Genomic DNA, 21554 nt, shown 5'->3' with positions numbered 1-21554 from the left:
ACGCGGGAGCGTGATTCACAGAAGCTGCCGCAGACAGACCTCCGCTTATGCAGTGCTTTGTTTTTCTATCTTTCAACGCGCTCGCCGCATGCCATCGGTGAAAAGGTCACAGCGCTTCCATGTTGCGATACTTTAGCGCAGTGTCGTAGCGGTCGTAGGGGTCGTTGCAGCACAGCCCGTATCGTGCGGCTCTATGTTTTTCTTCTCACCCTATCACCATACTCTCCTCCTCAGCCTCCTACCTCATGCTTAAACTGTAGTCTCCTCCTCCGATTTTCTCCTCGCGCTCTCTTCGCTATCACCGCTTTTCCTCCCCCCCCCCTCCACTCGCTGCACTCCACGTTCGCTCCTTCATCTTTCCTTGTGCTTGTTTGCACAGTTACGAGGGACGCCGAGGCACGCCGACGCTCAACGCATGCATGGGCGCCTAAGAACTACGCTCTAGAACTCTCCTTTGCATTTATATATATATATATATATATATATATATATATATATATATATATATATATATATATATATATATATATATATATATATATATATATATATATATATATATATATATTGACCGGGGTAGTTGGAGAAGTATGGGAGAGGCCTTTGCCCTGCAGTGGGCGTAACTAGGCTGATGATGCTATATATATATATATATATATATATATATATATATATATATATATATATTGTGAGCATTATTCATACGCTTCATATTCTGATCTGTACATACTCATCATCACCGTTTTAGGGCCTTGTGGTGGGGCTCTCACTCGGGAGAATAAAGAAGAGATTGGCTGCTTAAACGTTGTCTGACAAGTGGTGGAGTGTGCTGTCCGGTTCATTCGTCCTCTCGCTCCCGGTCTCTTTCCAGCTTCACCTACGCTATATCCCTGGAGCTCCGCTCGGGTCGCCGCCTCTACCAATTGCACTCTACCATCTCCCAAGACCAACAGGCTAATACCACAACATCCACCTTGCCTGGTCCTGTGGGAACCCCTTATTGGATGGTCACCACCCCTCAGAAGGATCCACCGGTGTTTAGTGGACTTCCAGGTGATGACGTTGAAGACTGGTTGGAGATATACGAGTGCGTGTGTGATCTTAATCACTGGAACGACTCTGCAAAACTTGCTCACGTCGCCCTCTTCCTAACCGGCGTCGCGAAAACTTGGTTTTGCAATCATGAGCTCGATTTCGTCAACTGGAGTACCTTTAAACACCACCTGCAACAGATTTTGGCGAACTCGTCTGTCCGCTCCAATATCGCCAAGAAGCTTGCTGCGCGTGTTCAGTACTCGGGCAAGTCGTACACTTCGTACATGGAGAACATCCACGCCTTCTGCCACCGCGTGAACACCGCGTGAACACCTCGATGACAGAGAGTGACCGTGTACGCCACCTGCTCAAGGGTATTGGGACTGTGGCATTCAATGCTCTTGTAGTGCCGAACCCCACTACCGTCGCAGACATCATCAGTACGCGTGATCATCAAGATGAGCTTCATATGCCCCGCTTACACCCTGACACATCTGATTTCAAGGCGTCCAACGACAGCGAGCTACGTCCCTTGATTCGCTCCATCATCCGTGAGGAACTGCACGCCCAAGCTTCGCCAACCGCTCCTGAGGTCCATGTGACGCCTCCTGGTGGCGGCCTACGCCATATCGTGAGGGAAGAGCTAGCTGCCATGACTCGTCCGCATGTCCCGAGCCCGCACCATATCTCTACACCAAATTACGCTCACGTTGCCTCTATAGTGCCACCCTCCCAGAAGCCACCACAACAGGCACCTGCACCGCACGGGTACCTGAATCCTATCACTACAAGACCACCGCCTCTACCGTCTTACAACGCATGGAGCCCACCTCGGCCGGTTTGCTACTATTGCGGCATCCGTGGCCACATTTCAAGGTTTTGCTGACGCCGTCAGCAAGATGAAAGGCGTGGCTATGACGGGTTTGAAAGGGATGAGTTTTCTGGCCCTGTACCACAACGTCGGCATTCTTACTACAATTATTATCCACGACGTTCCCCACCTCCGCAAGAATTCAACGCTGCTGGTTCATTGCGTTTTCGCGTCGTCGCACTCCATCACCGATGCGGCGCTCCTCTTCCCCTCTTCGACAGGCTGCTTAGACCTCCGATCACCACCCGGAAAACTGCATGGTGTAGTTTCAGGACGGAAAGCTTCATCTTTTGGACAACGTGAAACTCCTCCAAAGCGCCCGTCTAATGTACTTTTGGCGTGTGTTGAAGGTGTCGGAACCAAAGCCTTGGTTGACACAGGCGCATCGCTTTCCGTTATTAGTAGTGACTTGTGTTCTCGATTGCGAAAAGTGAAGACACCGTGTAATGGCCCTCCCCTCCGTTGTCTTAATGCAGTTATTGTTCAACCCTCCGGTGTTTGCACTGTGCGTGTTTTCATTGATGGTATCTTTCACCACATTCAGTTTGTCGTGCTATCTTCGTGTACCTACGCGATGATTTTGGCATGGGACTTCCGGTCCTCCGTCTCAGCTTTCATCTCTTGCCGTCAGCTAACTATTCATATGACGGACACTGAATCTTCGTCCGCTGTCGATGCTCACAGCCTGCGTTTCGTTACGTCTACCGACTGTTTCATTCCCGCGAGCAATGACCATATTCTAACACTTACTTCTGACACTATTGTTAATGGTAATGTGTTCCTTGGGCCGAGCGGTCCCTGCATTTCTGGTGAGCTTAGCCTTACTCATAGCCCGGTGCGGTTTCAGGATGGTGGAGCGTTCGTCGCTGTTTGCAACCTTACTTCTTCGCCAGTTATGCTCTCCCAAGGCATCACTGTGACTTGCTTACTGACACCGAACCTCTTTCGCTGGCACCGCTTCACACCGAATCACCGCCTTTGTCTACCACAACTGATGATCATATTGCTGCCGCTGCTTTAACGGCCGTGATAAACCCTGATCTGACTGCCGCCCAGAAGGAATACCTTTTCGTGCTACTGCAAAAACACAGCGCCTTATTTGACGTTCCCTCCAAGCTTCTGGGACGCACTTCCGTCGCAGTACGTCGCATCGAAACCGAAGGCAGTTCGATTGCACGCCGCCGCCCGTATCGCGTGTCTTCCACAGAACGGAAAATCATTGCGGATAACGTTGACGACATGCTCAATAGAGACATCATTCGGCCAACGTCCAGTTCTTGGTCGTCTCCTGTTGTTTTGGTTCGCAAGAAAGACGGTTCTGTACAATTTTGCGTCGATTATCGAGCCCTTAATAAGGTCAAGCTCAAAGACTTATATCCGTTGCCAAGAATCTACGATGCCATTGACTCCCTCCAGGGTGCAGAATATTTCTCAAATCCAGACCTCCGGTCCGGGTACTTGCAATCACCATGCACGAAGCGGTCAAGGACAAGACAGCCTTTGCAACACCGGACGGACTTTACGAGTTCAACGTCATGCCCTCCGGTTTATTTAATGCTCCTCAACATTTGAACGCATGATCGGCACAGGTTTACGGAGCCTTAAGTGGAAGACCTGTCTGTGTTATTTAGATGACATCGTTACGTTTTCTACAACTTTTCGTCAGCGCCAGTTTTTCAAATGCATTTGCAACGCTGGACTCCAACTCAACACAAACAAATGCCATTTTGCCAGATAGAACATCAAAGTGTTCGTCCACCTTATCAGTAAAGATGGCGTTCAACCATATGCCGACAAGTTTGCGGCCGTGCTTCGCTTCCCTCGCCCTGAAAATAAAAAAAAAGTTCAGAAGTGTTTTGGGCCTGGCATCCTACTTCCGCCGCTTCATCAGTCATTTTGCTGCCATGGCGTCGCCGCTGCACAAGTTGCTCACGTCGGGCACTGCTTTCCCTTGAACAGACGACTGCGAACTTTTTTTTAAGCCCTCAAGCAAGCATTAACCACCGACCCTGTCCTCTGTCACTTCGATGAGAACGCACCGACTTGGTTGTACACCGACGCTAGTGGCCATGGGATCGGTTCTGTACTTCTACAGCGTGATACCACCTCACGAGAGAGTTGTTGCCGATGGCAGTCGCGCATTAACGGCTGCCGAAAATAACTACTCGATCACAGAGCAAAAATGTCACGCATTAGTTTGGGCCATACAAAAATTTCGACCATACCTTTATGGATGCCACTTCATGGTCATAACCTACCACAACGCCTCATGCTGGTTGTAGTCAATAAAAAATTTGTCTGGACGCCTTGGTCGCTAGGTGGTCGGCTTACAAGAGTACGATTTTGACGTCTACAAGTCTACAAGTCTACAAGGATAAAGCATCAAGATGCCGACGCTCTCTCTCGCTGCCCCCTTCCACTATTATCTTTGAGCACATCTTTCCATTGCTCGCCACTTGATGATGAGACTGTCTCCACTCCAGTTATTACCTGTAGCAGTTACTGGTACGTTATCTTGCAATGGTATCCCTCACTTCACTTGTGTAAACGTTGTGACCCCTACTGCAACAGCATTATCCAACGCCCATGCGGAACTACTACCGCACAAAATGCCAGATTACGTCAACAACTGCGGCTCTTTAAGCTAGACGACGATGTGCTGCACCGCTACATATATAACTCTGACGGACACCGCTGGGTACATGTTCTCCCACGTTCGCTGCACACACAAGTCCTTGAAGCCTTTCACGACGACCCATCTGCTGGACATTTGGATTTCCACAAGACATACCACTGCGTTAGGAGGCGTTTCTTTTGGCCAGGCATGTCTACCTTTGTGGCCAAGTACGTCGCTTCTTGCATCCAGTGTCAACGGCGGAAACGATCGACTTCGCCTCCTGCTGGGCTTTTACAGCCCATCCCATGTCCCGAGACACCCTTTGCTATCGATGGTATAGACCTAGTCACCCCCCTGCCCATAACGACGGGAGGTCATCGATGGATCGTGACAGCTGTTGACCAGCTCGCACGTTACGCAGAGACCGCTCCTCTACGCTCTAGTTCGGCCTCAGACGTTGCCACCTTCTTTCTGGATGTCATTGTGCTGCGTCATGGTGCACCTCGTGTACTGTTATGTGACCGCGGCAAGGCTTTCATGTCAACAATGCTTGAAGAAGTACTTGGAGGTTGTGGCACAGTTCATAAGACGACATCCGCATATCACCCTCAAACAAATGGCTTAACAGAGCGATTTTATCGCGCAGTAACAGATATGATATCAATGTATATCGGGTCAAACCACAACAACTGGGACAAACTTTTACCTTTTGTGACACCTGCTCACAACACCGCTATCCAACAAACTACGGGGCACTCACCTTTCACCTAGTTTACGGCCGTTGACCGACATTCACTATCGACGCCGCTTTCTTCAATTCCCGAACTAACACCTCGGCCAGTATACCAGAACAGATCGTCTCGAGACTTGAGGAATACCGTCAACGTGCTCATTTCAACACACAAGTCAGTCAGCTTGATCGCAAGCAACCTTACGACATCTCTCGTCGCGACGACTCCTTTCGTCCTGGAGAGGAAGTGCTCCTTTGGACGCCTATTCGTACACTCGGTTTGTGTCAGAAGTTTCAATCCCACTTTTTTGGACCCTACATTATTAAAGAACAAACATCCCCCGTGAACTATCGCGCTCCTCCCGTAGACGTTTCTTCGGACAATCGTTATCGTGGTTCAAAGATCGTTCACGTTTCGCGTCTCAAACAATTCTTTCGGCGTTTCCCTCCTTCCTGGCTAAGGCGCGCCCTGGCTGGCTGCTTGGGCGCGTAGGGAACTTAGTGTGAGGATTATTCATTTTTCTTCGAGCATTATTGATACGCTTCATAGTCTCATCTGCACATACTCATCATAACCGTTTTGGGGCTGGTGGTGGGGCACTCACTCGGGATAATAAAGAAGAGTCTACATATATATATATATATATATATATATATATATATATATATATATATATATATATATATATATACATGGGCAGCTTTTGCAAAGATCGTGAGGCCCCAGCCCGACCCATCCCCCCCCAGCCACACTGAAGAATGAGAAGTTTTCCCCGGTGTAAGCGGTGTTCCGATGGCGGCCTGTCCGGAGCCAGTGATTCTTAGCAGAGGGTGCTAAGAATCACTGGCTCCGGACAGGCCGCCATTGGAATATGAACCTGGCAACGTTTAACGCTAGAACGTTATCTAGTGAGGCGAGTCTAGCAGTGCTATTGGAGGAATTAGAGGGCAGTAAATGGGATATAATAGGGCTCAGTGAAGTTAGGAGGCCGAAAGAAGCCTATACAGTGCTAAAAAGCGGGCACGTCCAGTGCTACCGGGGCTTAGCGGAGAGAAGAGAACTAGGAGTCGGATTCCTGATTAATAAGAATATAGCTGGTAACATACAGGAATTCTATAGCATTAACGAGAGGGTGGCAGGTCTTGTTGTGAAACTTAATAAGAGGTACAAAATGAAGATTGTACAGGTCTACGCCCCTACATCCAGTCATGATGACCAGGAAGTCGAAAGCTTCTATGAAGACGTGGAATCGGCGATGGGTAGAGTGAAAACCAAATACACTATACTAATGGGCGACTTTAATGCCAAGGTAGGCAAGAAGCGGGCTGGAGACAAGGCAGTGGGGGAATATGGCATAGGCACTAGGAATAGCAGGGGAGAGTTATTAATAGAGTTTGCGGAACAGAATAATATGAGGATAATGAATACCTTCTTCCGCAAGCGGGACAGCCGAAAGTGGACCTGGAGGAGCCCGAACGGCGAGACTAGAAATGAAATAGACCTCATACTCTGCGCTAACCCTGGCATCATACAAGATGTGGACGTGCTCGGCAAGGTGCGCTGTAGTGACCACAGGATGGTAAGAACTCGAATTAGCCTAGACCTGAGGAGGGAACGGAAGAAACTGGTACATAAGAAGCCGATTAATGAGTTAGCGGTAAGAGGGAAAATAGAGGAATTCCAGATCAAGCTACAGAACAGGTATTCGGCTTTAACTCCGGAAGGGGACCTTAGTGTTGAAGCAATGAAAGACAATCTTGTGGGCATCATTAAGGAGTGTGCAATGGAAGTCGGTGGTAACTCCATTAGGCAGGATACCAGCAAACTATCGCAGGAGACGAAAGATCTGATCAAGAAACGCCAATGTATGAAAGCATCTAACCCTACAGCTAGAATAGAATTGGCAGAACTTTCGAAGTTAATCAACAAGCGTAAGACAGCTGCCATAAGGATATATAATATGGATAGAACTGAACATGCTCTCAGGAACGGAGGAAGCCTAAAAACAGTGAAGAAGAAACTAGGAATTGGCAAGAATCAGATGTATGCGTTAAGAGACAAAGCCGGCAATATCATTACTAATATGGATGAGATAGTTAAAGTGGCCGAGGATTTCTATAGAGATTTATACAGTACCAGTGGCACCCTCGACGATAATGGAAGACAAATTAGTCCAGAGGAATTCGAAATCCCAAAGGTAACGCCGGAAGAAGTAAAGAAAGCCTTGGGAGATATGCAAAGGGGGAAGGCAGCTGGGGAGGATCAGGTAACGACATATTTGTTGAAGGATGGTGGACAGATTGTTCTAGAGAAACTGGCCACCCTGTATACGCAATGCCTCATGTCCTCGAGCGTACCGGAATCTTGGAAGAACGCTAACATAATCCTAATCCATAAGAAAGGGGACGCCAAAGACTTGAAAAATTATAGACCGATCAGCTTACTGTCCGTTGCCTGCAAACTATTTACTAAGGTAATCGCAAATAGAATCAGGAACACCTTAGACTTCTGTCAAGAAAAGGACCAGGCAGGATTCCGTAAAGGTTACTCAACAATAGATCATATTCACACTATCAATCAGGTGATAGAGAAATGTGCGGAATATAACCAACCCTTATATATAGCTTCCATTGATTACGAGAAAGCGTTTGATTCTGTCGAAACCTCAGCAGTCATAGAGGCATTACGGAATCAGGGTGTAGACGAGCCGTATGTAAAAATACTGAAAGATATCTATAGCGGCTCCACAGCCACCGTAGTCCTCCATAAAGCAAGCAACAAAATCCCAATAAAGAAAGGCGTCAGGCAGGGAGATACCATATCTTCAATGCTATTCACAGCGTGTTTACAGGAGGTATTCAGAGACCTGGATTGGGAAGAACTGGGAATAAAAGTTAATGGAGAATACCTTAGTAACTTGCGATTCGCTGATGATATTGCCTTGCTTAGTAACTCAGGGGACCAATTGCAATGCATGCTCACTGACCTGGAGAGGCAAAGCAGAAGAGTGGGTCTAAAAATTAATCTGCAGAAAACTAAAGTAATGCTTAACAGTCTCGGAAGGGAACAGCAATTTACAATAGGCAGCGAGGCACTGGAAGTCGTAAGGGAATACATCTACTTAGGGCAGGTAGTGACGGCAGATCCGGATCATCAGACGGAAATAAACAGAAGAATAAGAATGGGCTGGGGTGCGTTTGGCAGGCATTCTCAGATCATGAACAGCAGGTTGCCATTATCCCTCAAGAGAAAAGTATATAATAGCTGTGTCTTACCAGTACTCACCTACGGGGCAGAAACCTGGAGGCTTACGAAAAGGGTTCTACTCAAATTGAGGACGACGCAACGAGCTATGGAAAGAAGAATGATAGGTGTAACGTTAAGGGATAAGAAAAGAGCAGATTGGGTGAGGGAACAAACGCGAGTTAATGACATCTTAGTTGAAATCAAGAAAAAGAAATGGGCATGGGCAGGACATGTAATGAGGAGGGAAGATAACCGATGGTCATTAAGTGTTACGGACTGAATTCCAAGGGAAGCGAAGCGTAGCAGGGGGCGGCAGAAAGTTAGGTGGGCGGATGAGATTAAGAAGTTTGCAGGCATGGCATGGCCACAATTAGTACATGACTGAGGTTGTTGGAGAAGTATGGGAGAGGCCTTTGCGCTGCAGTGGGCGTAACCAGGCTGATTATGATGATGATGAAGCGGTGTAGACCTTCTATTGAGTTGACGACGCCGTTTCCATTGTCATAATATATTGTACGCGGGACGGGAGTGGAAAGTATAAACATACGAAGACAGTGCGCCGTGCGGTGGCGAAGATGACAGCGACTCTGTGCGAATACCCGCAAGAGAGCCATCATCATCATCATCATCATCATCATCATCATCGACACCAATTTGGGAGCGTCGGCAGTGGCGCTTCGAAAAGCGTGGCGCGAGAGTGTGTGGCTCTTGGCGTGAGCAGTGCGCGAGGTTCGGCGGTCGACGGAAAACAGCTTCCTCGCTGGGCGTCTGGCCCAGAGGAGCTATCGCCGTCCGCGCCAAGACGTCACACCCGAAGCAACACTGTCGCCTGCTGGGAGGTTACCTCGCCCCGCTCTTCTGCTGTGCACTGGTCCAGGAGGGCTGGCGGTCCTGAACCGGGGCGGTCGAGCGTTCGGGTGAGCGGCCACAGGGCTACCCCGCCAGCTGTGGACGCGACCCGGTGACTGCGGCCGGCTACCTGAGCCCCGCGAGGCGGTCCGACCCGGCCATCCGTCCCGGCCGTGCGACCCAGCTGTCCGTCCCGGCCGTCCGACCCAGCTGTCCGACCCGGCCGTCCGACCCAGCTGTCCGACCCGGCCGTCCGACCCAGCTGTCCGACCCGGCCGTCCTACACGGCTGTCCGACCCGCCGGACGACACTGCTGTCCGACCCCGCTGGCCAGCATCAGTTCCACGAGGTCTCAGACAAGGCGACACACGCTTCCGCCGGAACTGTAGGCCAATCATAATCCACCGATCCATAGAGGTAGTGCATGTCGCCTGTGAGGCATTGTCACGTGTGTGTGCCGTTATCTGTGTCGTGTACGTCAATACAAGTCCGATGTGTGTTTGTGCTATCGCGTGCTGCTTCTCCCTTTTTCTGGAGTGATCCGGCCCCAATAACATCACAAACTGGCGAGCCTGCCAGGATTCACTCGCAAATACAGTGAAAGGGGGCAGTTTCGCTTGAGCGCAGACACACATTAGTAGACGGCACCATGGATTTAGAGAAAATCACGGCTATAGGACTGCAAATAGGATTGTCAGGCGCAGAACTTCGCAGATGGATTGAAGCCGAATAGGCTAAACAAAGGGACGAGAGAGCTGCGGAGCGAGAGGCAACCAAGGAAGCTGACGAGAGGCAGCGTGAGATCCTCCAACTAAAGCTTCAGCTTCAGGAAGGAGCTCGGAATGTGCCGGCAGCAGCTTCTGAAATTTTGGCTGCGCCAAGCACCTCCTCGTCATCCCTCAAACCACAGAAGTTACTTCCTTTGTTCGACGAGAAACGCGATGACTTACACGCGTATTTACAGCGATTTGAGCGCGTAGCAACAGGGCAGGACTGGCCACAAGAAAAATGGGGTCTTGCTGTGAGCATGTGTCTAACTGGTGAAGCATTAACTGTGATCGGTAGGATGACTGCCGCCGATTCATTAGATTACCCGAAGGTGAAGAAAGCTTTGCTACAGAGATTTCAATTCACGGCTCAAGGCTACCAAGAGAAGTTTCGGAAGGCACGAGCAGTAGGGGGCGAAACTGGAAGACAGTTAGCAGCAAGAATTTCAGCCTATTTTGACCATTGGATTGAGATGGCTAATGTGCCTAAAACATATGAAGGTCTACGAGATCACATGATCTCTGAACAGTTTCTGCGTTGTTGTGAGCCAAAGCTAGTCATTTTATTGAAGGAGCGAGAGTGCAAATCCCTTGACGAACTTGCTAGCTTGACGGATCGCTTTCTTGACGCGCAGAACTGGACAAACTTAGGAAAAGGTACCGACAACACAAAGGATTTTGGTGGAAAAAACATTGAAGCTCCCAGGAAACCGCAACTTATGTGCACCTTCTGTCACCGGTTTGGACATTTGGCTCCTGACTGCCGTGACCCACCTAAGCGTATGCTGAAGTGTGAGTTGTGCGACAGAACGGGACATACAGTTGAAAATTGCCGAACTCGGTACGGGGACGTCAAACCAAGTTCTGCGTGTGCATTCACCGAATCTCGACCAGTCCGGACTCGTCCAGTGAAAGAATCAAAGCGTCCAGGAAAGAAGACTCGCCGATCAAGTGACAGCGACGACGAGAAACCTGATAATGCTGTAACTTTCCTCATCGACGGGATGCCAGTGGTTGAAGGCCGGCTGATGGGAAGAAGTGTTCGTGTATTACGAGACACCGGTTGTAATACCGCAATTGCCAGACGGGAACTCGTTCCAGAGGTGTATACGACGGGAAGGAAGAGGAAAGTTGTTCTTCTGGACGGCTCAACAATCTACCTGCCTGAAGCTGTCGTGCAAGTGAACACGCCGTATTTTACAGGCAAGTTAACAGTGGCATCTATGGACGAGCCCCTCTACGACCTTGTTCTGGGAAATCTTCCAGGCGTCAGAGGACCATACGATCCGGATTCTGACTGGAAGCACCCCGCTCCTCCCAACGCTGAGTCGTCGCCGATAGAAATGAAGCTGAATAAGGCGCCTAGGAAGCCTCAGCATGTATCGAGCGTGGCTGAAGCCAGAACTGAAGAACAAGGCAAGATTCGCCCCTTGTGCGTTCCGGCAAACGTTCCACGTGACGTGACAAAAGGACAACTCATTAAGGAACAGCGGAAAGACCACACGCTGAAACATAGTTTTGCCAAAGTGAGCAAGTTGTTTAACTCGGGAAAGGGTCACAGTTACGAATTCGTTGAAGAAAAAGGATTGTTGTATCGCCTTTACCACCAGGCCACTGGCAGAACCTTTAAGCAGGTGGTCATACCAAAAGCATTTAGACATGGCGTATTAGAAGTGGCTCATGAAAACATCATTGCAGGACATAAAGGTATCAGGAGAACAACCGACCGTGTCCTACAAGAATTTTATTGGCCTGAGACGTAAAACGCTTCGTGAAGTCGTGCGACAAGTGCCAAAAGACAATCGCTAAAGGGAAAGTACAGGCCGCTCCACTTCCTCGTCAGTGCATGCTTGTGTGTGCCTGCAAAAATACGACCAGTTCGTTCGGTCCTGAAAATTTAGAAGCGCCGACACAAGATCCTCCGAAGTCGAGAAAGCGCCGGGGACCAGGACAGCGGAAACAAGCCCACAGAGGAGCGTGCCAGGCACGTCAACAGAGTGTTACGTTGGAGTCTCCTTTTGCAGGAGTATTCTTTTACTATTAACTATATAAAAGATTGTGACAATGTCGGAGCTGACAACTTCAGTCGCGCGTAATCACATGCTCATTTTGCAAAATGCGATTGCACAATGCGACCATTCAAGTATTTATACTTTATTTGAAAGCGAACAGACTTGTGCGTTAGTACTTTATCTGGGCGCAACGCCCTGTGCACAATGTGTGTCGTGTGCGTACATGAACAAGTGGACAAACGTACACGGCAATTTTCCTTTCTCTCTTTTTTTTCCATCCTGCGTCCTTGTCTTAGAATAGTTGTGAACAACTTTCTTGAGAATGGGGGTATTGTCATAATATATGGTACGCGGGAGTGGAAAGTATAAACATACGAAGACAGTGCGCCGTGCGGTGGCGAAGATGACAGCGACTCTGTGCGAATACCCGCAAGAGAGCCATCATCATCATCATCATCCTCATCATCATCGACACCAATTTGGGAGCGTCGGCAGTGGCACTTCGAAAAGCGTGGCGCGAGAGTGTGTGGCCCGTGGCGTGAGCAGTGCGCGAGGTTCGGCGGTCGACGGAAAACAGCTTCCTCGCTGGGCGTCTGGCCCAGAGGAGCTATCGCCGCCCGCGCCAATACGCCACACCCGAAGCAACACTGTCGCCTGCTGGGAGGTTACCTCGCCCCGCTCTTCCGCTGGGCACTGGTCCAGGAGGGCTGGCGGTCCTGAACCGGGGCGGTCGAGCGTTCGGGTGAGCGGCCACAGGGCTACCCCGCCAGCTGTGGACGCGACCCGGTGACTGCGGCCGGCTACCTGAGCCCCGCGAGGCGGTCCGACCCGGCCGTCCGTCCCGGCCGTCCGACCCAGCTGTCCGTCCCGGCCGTCCGACCCAGCTGTCCGACCCGGCCGTCCTACACGGCTGTCCGACCCGCCGGCCGACACTGCTGTCCGACCCCGCTGGCCAGCATCAGTTCCGCGAGGTCTCAGAGAAGGCGACACACGCTTCCGCCGGAACTGTAGGCCAATCATAATCCACCGATCCATAGAGATAGTGCATGTCGCCTATGAGGCATTGTCACGTGTGTGTGCCGTTATCTGTGTCGTGTACGTCAATACAAGTCCGATGTGTGTTTGTGCTATCGCGTGCTGCTTCTCCCTTTTTCTGGAGTGATCCGGCCCCAATAACATCACATCCATCAAGGTTTGTCCTTCCCGCACGATTAGCCTGTGACGCGTCGTCACATACGGTCACCTACGCTAAGCGGCGCAGAAAGGCAACGACTTCGATTGGCGAATCCTTTGTCGAATCTTGCCTTGGTCTGCCGAGAGACACGTCAGTGTGAAGCAGAACGCCTTCTAGCGTTCGCCGCGCACGCTGCGAAATTTGCCACTCGCATTCCTGAAGAAGAGCGCGTCGCAAATCAACCGGCTAACCAAGACACTACGGAACCAGACCGAAATCCTCGTATCTCTGCCGAATCGACTCGGCAGCAGTACGCCGCGCGCCAAGCAAGCCTGCCACACGGTCGCCGACCCGCAAATCGTGCGCCTCTCTCTGCAGCGGACCGTGAGTTCAGGGAGCAAACATGCCACAGCTTCTGCGAAGGCACGTTTCAATTTTGCGTTCTACCAATTCCTATTAATGAGGGATTAACCATATTTCTTATTGTAAGCTTTGTTCATATTGCCACGCTCTATGTTTTACTTCAGCCTCTCTGATCTGACATATTGCTCTTTTCTCGATCGTTGTCTTCATATCTTCAATTTATGTTTGTATTTATTTTCGCTGTGTTCAATTTCTGTTTTTATTCCATCCTTCCTAAAGAGCACTATGCCTTCCGGCGGCGGTCATCGGCTTTAAAGGGGCCAACCACAACTGCGCTATATTAAATTTCATCTAAGACGCAGAAGTGCTCTCATCAGGAAACTGCTGGATCGATTTGAATAAAGTTGCTGCATTTAGTGACCCCCCATTTTATTGTTATATTTCAATTCCTAATCTCGTCGTCATCTTCTCGCTACCTTCCTAACCACGCTGGCAATATGAATGGCCGCACATTCCCAATTGGCTGTGTTGCCCCCTCCACCCCGGGAAACACTGATGGGAATTCCCAATTAAAGCCTTTTCCACTTTTTCACTGGATTCTTGGTAGTATATTGTCCTCAGCAGTCCTTCCTGTTTGGCTCTCTTCACGACATATTAGGGACCTTTAAAAGGAGTTTTCGAACGAAGCCCCTTAAAGACAAGAATCCACGCACCTGGTTCCATCATCGGCATCTTTGGGCTGCGTCTGAGGCCAAATTGATTTTTCATCGTCACTCCATATTTCTATCGCTTCTAAGGAGTCTTGTGGTGTTCTTTACAATATTTTTTTTCACCACGCTCTATTCGTTGTCCGCTACTGCCAAATTCTGCAAAATGTGGGCTGCAACCTAAGCCTACTATATACGATGTATTGTGATGCAGGACGGCTCCTTTTAAGACAGTTTTAGTTACCTTTGAATTCTGGGTATAATCGCATGTACATCTTCAAGTCGCCCATTTTTAGCTCTGCAAAGGAATCCGCCTTCAAAGGGTATACGTTGCTAGGAAATGAAGACTAATATTTCTTTCCTCAGCACAGAGTCACAGTTCTTTGGTTTTAAAAGTTGAGCCATTGCCTGCTACGAATACTTTGACGTTCTTGAGTACTCCTCATTCCAGCAACGGTATCATGCAGTTCGCGTCCTCTTTTCCAGGTTTGGCAGCGACGAAACATGTGCATTTGTCCACGGCGACAAGGAACGCTTGCGTCTTCCTAACTTGCTCCCCTACTCTTTGATTTCGGCAAAATCAAGATGAACGAATTCGAAGAGAATATCAGAACGCTCTGGCAAAACTAGCCTGTTACCTCGAGCCTTGTATTGGCTTTCACAAGCTGGCATTGATAATAAGTATTCACGTAATTTGTGTCTCCGGAACATATACTTTGCCAATCTTTACTTCCATCGCATGTGTGCCTTCCGAAGGCTGCAACACGTTTCGGTTGCTTCTTTAGATTTCTTGTAGCACGTGGAGACGAAATTGGGTATCGGCACCCTGCGTGATGTTTCTGTCCAGGGCAATGTACGACGGCAAACCTGAATTGCTCTATTTCGCTAAACCATCAACCTATACTGCTCTTCGACTGCGAAAACTCTAGTGGGTAAGTTAACCTGGTTATCTGCGAAGTTTGAAACGGTTTCCTATCAGGTACCTTCTCCAGTATCGTAAGGTCATTATCATCACCAGTGCTTATTTCTGCGCAGTTGCCTAATTTTGTGTTTCCGTAAAAGTCAAAGAGTAGTAACCTACTATCCTGTCACTTTCCTAGGTATTTAGTAGCATCACGCCAGTAGAGGACGGCACCTGCTGTATGATAAGATGCGGTTGGTATAGACCTTTTTATCGGGCAAGGAGGAAAGGGCACGCGCGGAGCCTTTCGTCATCTCTGGCTTGTGCGAGCCGGCGCGGCGATGCTTAAGTGTGTTGCCGTCGCATGTTGCGGAACAATTTGGAGATCTCCTAGCTCGTTCCCCTGACATCAAGTGAAATTCACTTGATGCCTGTTCACACAAGGCCGTCGGTGGCCCACTGTGTAGCATTTCGGTGCAGCGATAACTACAGTATGCAGAAATTTCTGTTCGCGGCGCAAACATGCGACGTAAATGTTCAGCCATGGTGTGTGTTCATGGTTTACAAGAACATGACCATGGTTTACAAGAACAGCTCATTGATTGTCGGAGCACACTGTGTCAGTTTTTACATTTCCGAGCACCCTTTTCAACACTCCAGCTCCGCTTTTTAAGCCATTCATTTTCCCTTGTCACTCGGCGAGAGAAATAAATGTTTTTCTCGGCCACTTGGAACTGTCGCGCAGTCCGCGAAAATACACCCATTTTGTCGCACCACCCTGCCGGAATCCGCCTCTGGTGTCCAACATTCGACCAACCCTCGATGCAATGAAGATGAAATTTCATATGAAACCGGGGTCGATGCTGTTCTCACGAAATCATCAGCGTAAACTATTCGCAGCAACTAGTATGCTGTCCGTAACGGCCAGCTTGTAGAGATTTTCGTCTTGACTGTCACCACCACTTCCAAAAACGGCGGCGGTTGTGGTCACCTTGAAGGGAGGTTCTCTGTCTGCCCGTCAATAGTCGACGCTGGGCGCCATCATGGTCCGGGAGGGCGCTGGTTCTTTCACAGGAAGCACACAAAGAACGACATTCCCGTTTAGGGACGCGCATCGCCGATGATAGAGTTCCAGAACTCGTCTCGTTCAACAGCTCTGGGTCGTTGAACAGACGAAGACACGACATATAATCGCTTGTCAATTATCTTGAGGCGACACTGGTTTCGTCGCCAGCTCTTTTGGTGTCGAAAAGACGACGAAGCGTGGATAGCATTCCATAGTTGCGCGCTCGCCGATGACAACACAACAGCACCCCTGCCGCCAGATGGTGCGTCGGGAGGTCGAGTTGTTCGACGCAGCTCGGCCGGCTTGATGCCTCCGCTGCTCAGTGCCATGGGGCCGCAGTTCCCAAGGAGGAGGATTTTCTGGCCAAAGGCCACTCGAGAGATAAGCTCTGATTAGACTGCAGAAAAGCAAGATGTCAAGCACCAAGCAGGGACCTTTGCCCGCCACACACAATGCTGCAAGCGCTACGTGCAAGCCACTCTTACCGCCAGACTACAAATTGCACTAATTTCACCAGCCCCTATCTAGAGGAAACCTTAAAACGAAAAGTGCAGGTTGATCCGGACAAGTAGCAAGAAACGTGCCATTATGCGTCCTCGCAAATAGACTCCAATGGGGTTTATGTAATGAAGCTAAGTAATTATGAATTAGATTAAGCCTCCGCAGATCAGTAGGGCACAGGGAGAACTGGCCTTCAATAATTCACAGTCCTTAACACTTCACACAAGAGAGCTACATAATTATTGAATAATGCAGGAAATGCCAAATAAACAAAAGGGAAACCAATCTACAACCTTATCACGTGCCTTAATTGGCTGAGTAAGTTTGACTTATACCGCCTTTCTAGCGCACTTCTGAATTGTGATGCTGTAATACTTTGCTCCATCCGAGCAGGTGGCCGTATTAAAGTGAGAAACCCTTACAGAATACGATGGAGCGTGACTACAAGAAAAAAAAATACGACAAATAATCAAAACTTCTGAATATTTGTGCGAACCATCCAAAACAGGCCGCAATTCGAGGCATTGTCCGTGTCTGAAAAGTCAGTCGGCGACAGTGTGAGTGTTCATAGTCGGCCGCCAGTGGTTGCATTATTTTTCATAGCAGTTATTGCGCATCTCAGCGCATCAAGCTCAAGTTTATTCAAATTTTTTTACGCACATGACAACATCCTTAGTGACGTTATTACACTCGGTAGTCCCATAGTTATGAAACTGTCTAGGGAGCCAGATAATATGCTACATATCAATTATAGATTACAGCTAAATACAAAAGGAATACATCAACATTAAATACTAACAGAAAAGCTAGAGCAAACGCAGCGCTATAAAAGAAGCAAACAAATCTAATGAGAACATAATATAAATTAATGACAATATACATTAGCGTAAGCGGGAAAACATTTGCAACTGAAAAAATTGCACAGGCTTCATGATATTATTTAAAATAAGGAATTCAACAAAACTGAAGAAGAAAACCAAAATCTACAAAGCGGTGCCGCAATAAGCGAAGGCGAAACTGATGCTTTCGGGAACAATAGAAACACAACTATATTTTCCATGATTTACACATGCGCAATAACCAAAAAAAGGACAACGGAAGAAGCAAGAAACAGGTAATATAAAGAAAACAAGAATGTCATAATTATTTTTATGGTGTTATTTTTCATTTAAGTGGTCTAGTAGGTATTTGTTGTGGAGGTATAGAAACATATGTACCGATGAGGATGACTTCATTTCGTATGGTTTAGAATTCCAGAATGATGCCCCAAAGCAGACAGCATTTAATTTTTTGTAGTTTGTTCGAACGCGGGGAAGAAGTAAATTATTGTTTGTAGAAAACCTGATAATGTTAGTATTTTTGAGGAAATCATTTGCAACAACAGAGGTTAAGATGTCATACCGTTTAAGCTTGAATATATTTAGTGATAGCCTTTAATTTCATTTTTATATCCTTAACTTATTTAGGGTTATTGTGAAATAAATCAATAAAATAAATAAATTTCAACAGTTCTGTTAGTGGTATACTATTCAGGCTTTGGTACCCTAGTTTTGAGAGCGTAAGAATGTTACGAAATGTCACCAGTCGGAGCGCTTCATGTTGAAGTCGTTGAAGAACGTCTAGGTGACAGTGATAATTGTTACTCCAAGATGATATATAGTAAGAGAGATGACTATGAATGTAAGAGTAATATAGGGAAAGAATAATGTGTCTCCGGAAGTAGTTACTGGATTTATTGAATACGTGGACGCCACACGAGACTTTCTGTGTTAGCAAATGAAGGTAAAGATTATATTTTAAATGTTCCTCCAAAGGCACACGTAAAAGCTCGGTGTTTTTAGTAGCCGATATTCTTGTGCTACCATGAGCGCCATAGGAGCCACTTTCACTAATTGTGAATGAAATATTACACTTATACATGTACTCACTCATAATCCACTCTATCTTATATATATACTCAGTGAATATCTACGTAAGCCTGATTCGTGTAAGGCACGCCTCCACAAATATTTAGGAAAATGTGTCTCCCATTTTACCAAGCTGGAGAATGCGAAAACAGAGATGGAAGCTAAACAAAGTACGGAACACTCGAGTTACACCCGCATGCAGTCACATGATTTGTAGTACGTTGCGTAATGTGGGGCACCAATTTTTTTTTTTTGCAGTGTATTGAAGAATAAGTGTGCGAATTCGTTTAAATCAAACCTGCAAATATAGAATAGTTTATTACTGTGTTTTGAACCTTATGGCATAAAACTATTGATAAGGGCAAAACGAGCACAACTCGTGATTGAAATGGCACGCATACTATATGCGCCTTTAGCTCTGAAAGACTTTAACGCTGATGTACTTTTGTGAATGCTATAATTTTAATGCAAAGGAACGCATGGACAACTTCCTTATTAATTAAAATATTAGACGCGGCTATCTGTACATGATAACATACAGAAATATATTTTTTTTTGACAATTTTACCATAACGCCATGGTCGCGCATGAAAAATGAATCAAAACTTTTCGAATGCATGCAGATACTCACAACACATCCATGCAGATGAAACTGCGCTAATTCCAGGGCCAAAAAAGAGAGTGGCCCTTACTGCACCACCCCCACACTCCACCGGAAGTCTCTCGCGGCATTTGTCAATCTGTGAGGGGCTCACTGGAACAAAAAATTGCGATTGGAAATTTCATTTGTCTTGTAACTCGGGACAGATTACGTGCAGAAACGTCCAAGAATGAGTTTCGATGACTCGCATGTAGCAGACATGAACGGCTGCTAACTGTCTCCGATAAAATCAAGTTCACGAAATCTAATGACAGTATGTAAACGAAATTCACAGAAAATCATCTGTCTCTCACGTTTTCATAGCGTAGCTTTCGTGACTGCAACTACATCCGATGCTTTTTGGAACGTATAATTCTACTATTGATGATTCGTACATCCTCAGATGATGTCTTGAAAAAAACTTTAACTGCATAATAGCCAGCTTCGGCATTCTATAAAGTTTATTAGAGCGTGTTACAGTATGCAGCGTCTCGCTCTTTTGTTTTTCTCCCGCATATAAGCTTGGGCTGAAGTACGAACGGCAATATTACGGGATGCATGAGCATGTACAGCAATGCGCAGGGGACAAATTTTCATAGATTTGGGATACGCGGAATCCAGACGAAAATGTTGGATACAGGTGAGTCACCGGAAAAAGTAGTTGTTTTTCCCTTTTTGATTGATAATGTCATTTTTTAAGTATTGAATAGCTCGAGAAAGCTTCCAAACCTCCACGTGTTCAATTTGCCATAATATCTGGTGAAACCGACAAATCTTATCGGCTAGTGTTTCTTTTCCTTTTTCTTCTTTTACACTATTTAACACGCATAATTCTTTTTACGATTTTGTTTTTCAGCAGCAGAAACGGGAAAGACTGGCTACGCACCTTAATGTATGCGCCTTATTCTAGGCGTATACATTATTGCGGATATGTGCCGTGTTTGAGGCTGATCATCATCATTGTCATGTATTCTTTCTTTGTGGTACCGACGATGTTCTCCCGAACATGACAACGAAGAATTTCACGTCAGCACATACGGTGAGGACAAGACTCAGACGATTCCCCACCGTTCCACCCGGTGGCCCTAATGTGCCTTGTTTCGGACCTCATCCGGGTTTGCTGACAAGTAGCGGACAGTTAATTTTCCTTTCTTAACTTTATTATTTCGTTCCTATCCCTTTCATTGAAAGTTGTGGCTGTACATAAGGTGATGCCTGGCTCATCTCCAAGCCAGAGGTCTACCCTATGGTCCGCTTGCATTCCCCCTCAAGATGTACTGAGCGAATTGTTTCTTCTTAGTGTAACTAGTAGAGTTCCTGTGACTTTGGTACCTACCGATAGATGAGTTATTCGTATAGAGAACCCCAAGACTATTCAATGCAAACTTCGGACAGCCTAATCGCACTTCCAGCAAATAACCGAGGTCCGACAGTTTGGCCCTTGGGTGATCCTCTGCTGATCACCAGACCAGGTCTGTGTACAGCATCTACAGAAATGCACTAATTTTACTACGCAGCCGGTGAGCTCTTTCATCCCTCCTCACCTAGCTTGCTGCATAGGCCTAGTCCGCAGTATGAACATAAGCTTAAGTTCATAAGAAATCCGAGAGACAGCTTCTGCAGCAGGGGAAGTTTCCGTGTACTACTGTACCAGGCTTATAGACAATTATAAAGCCCCTGCAGAAACAGTCGTAATAACATTTTCGGGGGTGGCTCGCTCATAAGAGATAAAGGCATGGCCAATAATTTACACAGTTGGACCCCTAGCTCCACGACCGCTACAGTGCTTCAAGTGTTGGCGGCACGGACACAGCGCTAAGGGCTGTTGATCAGATGCTAGATGGCGTTTATGCGGAGACGGCCATATTGCACAGGATTGAACGTCTCAGGCTTAGCCATGCCGTTTGTGCAATGCAAATAGTGCTCCCAACTACTCCAACTGCCTTGCAATATCTAAAGAGATTCACTTGATCGAAATAATTGAGAGGAGGCAGTACTGTCATGAAGAAACTCCTGCGGAAGTTCATAGCAAGACCCAGAGATATGCCTGGTATAATAATCCGTCAGTCACTCCGCATAAACTCGTCAATTTCTCAGACAATTACAACAGTGATAGCGAAAGCGATGGAAAAAGCATTAAAAAGTTCCTACTGAACCTATCTGACTA

At 47.4% G+C, this 21554-nt stretch overlaps 1 long non-coding RNA gene across 1 annotated transcript in view; it reads right to left on the bottom strand.

Moving 5' to 3' along the window:
- Positions 1 to 19495, bottom strand: part of LOC142587204 (uncharacterized) — a 28821-nt gene extending 9326 nt beyond the window's left edge. The window contains exon 1 of the long non-coding RNA XR_012829394.1: positions 19379 to 19495. This is a non-coding gene — a long non-coding RNA (uncharacterized LOC142587204). The remainder of the gene's footprint in view (positions 1 to 19378) is intronic.
- Between the last annotated feature and the right edge of the window lie 2059 nt (positions 19496 to 21554).

The sequence above is a fragment of the Dermacentor variabilis genome, chromosome 7, assembly GCF_050947875.1.
Source record: "Dermacentor variabilis isolate Ectoservices chromosome 7, ASM5094787v1, whole genome shotgun sequence".
NCBI lineage: Eukaryota > Metazoa > Arthropoda > Arachnida > Ixodida > Ixodidae > Dermacentor > Dermacentor variabilis.
The sequence above is the reverse complement of the archived record's forward strand: the minus strand, read 5'-3'. Positions and strand labels throughout refer to the sequence as shown.